The sequence below is a fragment of the Anopheles nili genome, chromosome 2, assembly GCF_943737925.1.
Source record: "Anopheles nili chromosome 2, idAnoNiliSN_F5_01, whole genome shotgun sequence".
Lineage (NCBI taxonomy): Eukaryota > Metazoa > Arthropoda > Insecta > Diptera > Culicidae > Anopheles > Anopheles nili.
The window spans coordinates 74,567,059-74,572,761 of NC_071291.1; the positions used below are offsets into that span (position 1 = coordinate 74,567,059).

General features: G+C 47.6%; 1 non-coding gene across 1 annotated transcript; it reads left to right on the plus strand.

The window, feature by feature from the left end:
* Positions 1-5,242: 5,242 nt before the first annotated feature.
* Positions 5,243-5,314, plus strand: Trnaq-cug (transfer RNA glutamine (anticodon CUG)). Its single transcript has one exon. It is a non-coding gene; the product is annotated as a tRNA-Gln (tRNA).
* Positions 5,315-5,703: the final 389 nt, after the last annotated feature.

Here is a 5,703-nt window from a genome sequence, read left to right on the forward strand (position 1 = left end):
GGTCGTTGCTTTGACTGGGGCGTGGAGAAGCACCCGATTGCACCGTGGGTAGAGCGCTTTTTGAGGTGTGTTTTATATTATTCAACAGGATACCCGGAACCCGGCCGAATGCCAACAGGATCTGCCGCGACTGGCGCATTACCGACCACCCTCCGGTTGGTGAGCAAACGCGAAAATAGGTATTTAATCATGGCAACAGTGCGTGTGTAATTCAATCCGCCTGCACCGGAGCCGCCAAATGGCTCATTGGCCAGCCTTCTCGGCTCGAATTCCATCGACTGGTGTGGTTTCGTACGTCTCATCATCCTGGGAGTGGTATTAATATCAGTTCCCGTCCATTCAGTGTTGTGGTTTTGGTTCCTTCCACCCCTGCCATTTCCATTGTGACCATTCTTCACATCAGGTTATCACGGAAATGCATCAAACGGACATAATTTACCATAATTATCGGGAAACATCTCGCTTTTCGTTGATGTCATGTTCTCAAGTGCACATCGGTTGAGTCCTCGATTTGGGTGTCACTTTATGCTTTTCATTGCAAGTTAAATTTCACATAATATATAGAGAAAGACAAAAGACAGGAAAAAAATAAACGCAGACGATAATGCTTCAGTGAATCGTTGCGAGCATACTACGAGGGACTAGCAGTAACGAAGCTGAAAGATTTTCTTTTACCCACAAAAAAACAATCTGAAAATGTTACGCATTGCCTTTGGGCAGCATAAACAGCAATATAAAAACATATGGAAAAACTTCATTTAAATGTATAAAGCAACAAATAAGCTCGTTCCGTAAGAGCGAAGAAAAAAAATGTCGGTTAAAAAGTAATTCCAATTCATTCTTTGTCCTTCGACAGGAATGTCCTTTTCGCCGTGGTCGTAAACGCACCACCATTCATCGGTAAGCTTATGAGTTCGCTTCATTACTCGTCTTACAGCAAAGCGTTGTTCTCTTGCCGCGAAATGATATGCAACGTAGGCAGCTCGTAGTGCCCGGGTAGAACGCCTTCCTAGAACGACCGAAAGCGGAATGACGCGGTACGATCGTTTCTGGAAATGATTATGCCATTCTCGTCCATTTTTTTTCAATCTCCTGCTTGGGGAGGATCGTGTGTGGGGTAGAAAATAATTATCATCCTCCCGTTCGTTTCTTCCTTTTCCGCCTTAACACAATCTCATTCACTAGACACGGGACACCCAGCACACGCAGCATGCTTTGGGTTGACGTTCCTACTCCGGTTTGCTCATTTCTTTACTGATTTACGGGGCTAGCAAACCGACCAGGGTGTAGAGGGTGAATAATTACTTCGTAATCTGCTCCGGGACTGTTATTCTGCAATGTTATGTTATCCTGCTGATTTCCTTCGACCCGGAGTTGTTTTTTTACGATTCCCGCGAGGACGAGAGTATGCACATTTCGTTGCGTATTGCAGATGATCCCGAAGTTTACGAGTTCATTCCCAAAACCGGGAACCCTATCAAGGCGCCCGTGTCGCTGGGTAACTCTCCTTCCGGCTGCAAAATTACGCGCAATAAAGTGGGCACAATTCGAGCGCAACTTCCTTTTTTTCGAGCCTTGCAACTCTTGGAAACAATCTTGCCCACCCGGCCGGAACACTCGGTGCTAGTGGGAGGAATTTTCAATTTAAACTTAATTACACGCACTCAACGCAAATGTGTATGCGCATGTCGTGGCAGCGAACCACCCCGGGGTTATATCCCGTATTCCCGTCCGTCAAACCAACACTAAAAGCATATTTATGGAGCTCACCCCCATCGTCGGCAAAAAGGCGAAGCGAGAGTGCCGCAGGGTGGATTGTAAACCTTTAATTAAGTTCTTCTCCCAAACCGAAGATACATCCGTCATTTGCCTCCTCGGTGCTATGGAAGTCTGTGGTTGTGTGTGTGTATGGCTGACTTGGTAGACCCTTCCATTTCCGGGGACATCACGGATGCAACTGATACTCTGGCTCCGGAATGCCAACCATCGAAATCGTGCGGACGTGACATTGCGTCCGATTTGCTGCAACGAATCCGGGAAAACGGGAACGGTCCCTAAAAGATGCCCCACCGAAACTCATCGTGCATTCAGCTCAGAATCATAATTACCTATTTTCCGCTCTTGCAGCACGAATTCGATTTCGATTTTCAAACGGAGTCTTTTCTGGTACGCGTCTGCCATTCCTGGCCCGAGATTTGCGATTGGCTTCTGAGAAGAGACGTCCGACAAGTCTTTAGTTTTTAGAATGCTTTCCATTTTTCGTTTTTAATTGGGATATTTTTCTCATACCCGGCACAGCTCTATTTGCGAGATTCTCGCTCTGCGTCAATATCCGGTTTCACAAATGGTATTATAACATTTTTATAACTCTTGTTATTTTCCATTACTGATCCTGGTCATTCCAAAAAGGTCCACTAATTATCAAAGTCCTTTATGTTGATCCATTGTGAGAATCTGCGAAGGTCTTTTAGTCACAAAAACAGGCGAGAGGGACAAAAAAACTAAAGCAAAATGGATGACACCGGCCGGCTAAAACTTCTGCCCCGAAAAACGCAACTGGAGAAAAACGAAACAATATTTTATGGCCGTCATCTACGAGTAAAGGGTCATGCTAGCGAGCGAAACGGTTTCGAGTCGAATCATGCTCTAGTGAATCTTCCACGATGGCTACCGGGTACCTAGAAGAAACTTTCGAATCGAATATTTAGTTTACGGCCTGCAAACGAGACTCGAGAACTGACAGGCGTGTGTAAAGGGTGGGAAAGCAACCAAATGCCTAGTGGATGGTCCGGGCAAGGAATTGAATTTCAAAATAACATTATTGGCATAATAACCAGCCGGACGAAGGCGTCCTACAGGCAGACAGGAGCATGCTAATGCTGCCAGGACTGTGGGGGTTTGGCATCCCAAAGCTGACTTTATAGGATCGTTCGAGCTTCCGAGCCCTGAATCCTAGGTGCTCGTGCTTAATTTTCCATCCCTGACGAAGGCTACCGTCTGGCCGGCGAGATGGTTCTGGAAACGATTCGCATTCAAATTACGGACCATTCTTACATCGATCTTAACGAAGTAAATTTAAATTACATTTTTAATGAAACGAGCAATCAACGGACCATTCCTGTTGGAGAACTTGCCTCCTATTTTTGACGTCGAGAAGTGAGTGTGTTGTGGTCGTTGGGTAAGACCAGGCGAATATTGGGCTTATATAGTTCAACCGATAAGCTACTCACGAGAATTATAATTCCCTTCCCATCGCTAATCGTTCCGGTAGAGACATGCGTTTCAAAGTACCGCCATCTGCTTTCTTAAGCCCCATATGATCTATCGCTATTAAATCCGCATCCGATGAGTATCTGATGGGAGGCCCGATGGAGGTAGATCGAGCGACAGTATCCTCCGAACGGGCAAAGTTTCAATCCCCGGCGGCCGTGTTACGACAGGACGATGCAGTTGAGGTAAAGTTACGTTCCCTGAATGTAGTTAGGTCTCCATCCGTTCGGGTTGGGTCCGGGAATTTGTGTAACTTGGCGTGAAATGTGCGATTTCGAGCCGCAGACCAATTCCCGATCCACCCCAGCTGCTCGTGGAAGTGTGAAACGAACCTAGGAAGCAGATGACAGACTGCAACGAAGGAAAGGCGTGAGAGTCCCTACGGGTCCATAAACTAGGCACTACTCGATCCACTCCATCGACGATGCTGGTGGTAGTGGTGGTGTGTCTTAGCATCTGATTTACAATCGAACCACATACTCGCACCGGTATGCCAGGGAAACCCGGTACGACCCGGTAAGTGGAGTACTAACTTTGTGGTAATATTTTTCCAAGACGATTTGTTACGTTCCAGCGAAGTTTCGCGGCTTGCGAATCCGCCGGCTTGGTAGGAGAGTGAGTAGTAACCTTTTTTCCGCCCGAACGGGCGCGTTTCCCGAACCCACCGGGGTTTTGGACGATGCGACGCTCTGTTGCAACTGCTGCTCTGACTGGCCGGCATCACACACACCTTTGGCACCGTCCGTGTGTCATGTATGTGACCGGGGAAAGTTTTCTCGCAACGATCACATTTTGAATTTAAATTACTTCCACCCGGCTTGGGTTGGGAAAACTTTCTCCCGCATGGTCCCGCATCCCGCTGGGTGGGTGCCATGGGAAAAACGATTTTCGGGACGAAATAAGTATGGGGCAGGCACAGGCAAGACGAATCCGGAAGCTGCATGCGAACCCGCTGTGTACGAATTATCGCGCGGCTAAATTAAAATTATATGTCATTTTCTTCGCGATGGAAAACTTTTGCTCCAGCACGCCCAATACCGACCGGGCCGCGTGACGAGGGAACGTGGTGCTCGCAGAATAATTATGCCTTCTCTTGTCGCTACCCAGGCGCCACGTGTCGTTCGTTGGAGGCGCCCCAAAACTCTGCTGCCGTGCTGATTAAATTTATCCTGATTTGACTTTGTCGCTCGGTGTGCGCCTGCGCGACCGTCTTAGAGCTTTGATTTCCAACTCCGGGGCAGACCGCGGCCTAAAATGTAGCCTAATTACACCCGACACCACCCTTCGGTGGTCCGGCACCGTCCGTAGTGCTTCATCAGCGTTCGACATTGTTCACAGAAGTTCGACGTCGCGACCGTTCAAGCCCGGGGGTCCGGTTGTGCAGTCACCGCCAAATAACAACACCATCGGTGCCTAATTAGAAGGAGGCCGGGGCGTTAATTAGAGACAGCGACAATCCACCCTTCGAGAGCTGTCTCGTCGATCCTTTGGCACGTCCTGGCAGAAACCCACCTTACGACCGAAAGGATGGCTCCGTCGCATGATGTATTTCAAATTTGAATACGCCCTCACACTTCGCAGCGGGCCACAGGTCCGGTAGTGAAGATCGGCAACGTGGCGGATGGGTGTTATTTTATTTCCTTATAATTTGCATCCGACGGTTGTGAGGCGAGACATCGACAACCGACCGACGCGAGTGCTCGCTTTTATTAGAAGGCATTTGGATTACTCTACCTTTTCATGTTTCGCGCTATGATTATGCTTCCCGAGAGCGGTTCAACAACGAGTACGATTATTGTTATTAGCGAGATCGGTTGTAGAATTTGAGCCATTTTACCATTTGCCTGCGGTTGGCTGCAATTCAGCATCAAGCGGGTAATTTATGCCGCTAATCAGATGCTGTAAGGGGCCTTGTTTGAGCCATTAATTGATAAGGGAGCAGTAAGCACGTGACGCTACCTCCCTCACAAGAGGTTCCATGGTGTAATGGTTAGCACTTTGGACTCTGAATCCAACGATCCGAGTTCAAATCTCGGTGGAACCTTCTCTACTCTACCCTTTTGAGGGGAGCTTTTTTTGTTTGTTGCTCAGCAATAAAATATCACTCTATTATTATATTAGTAGCAGACCGTCGTTATCGTAACGAACGGCTCGCTCGGTCGATGAATGTTATTCGAAACGATTAGAAATCGAGACGCACATACCAAAGAGGTGTGTTGTTTCCCTTGGAGAGCGCTTGTAGTTTACATCACGAGCTATAATAGTGCGATAAATTTTAGCGACAGTTGCAATTTAGGCTTGCATATGCCAGTCGGGAACGCAGCAACGTAATCAGTTTGCGTACTAACGCAGTAGCTATCGGCAACAGGTGCTGGTTTGAAGCTAACATGAGGTGAACAAGTAGGATGGATATTTACGAAGAACGGTGTGAAA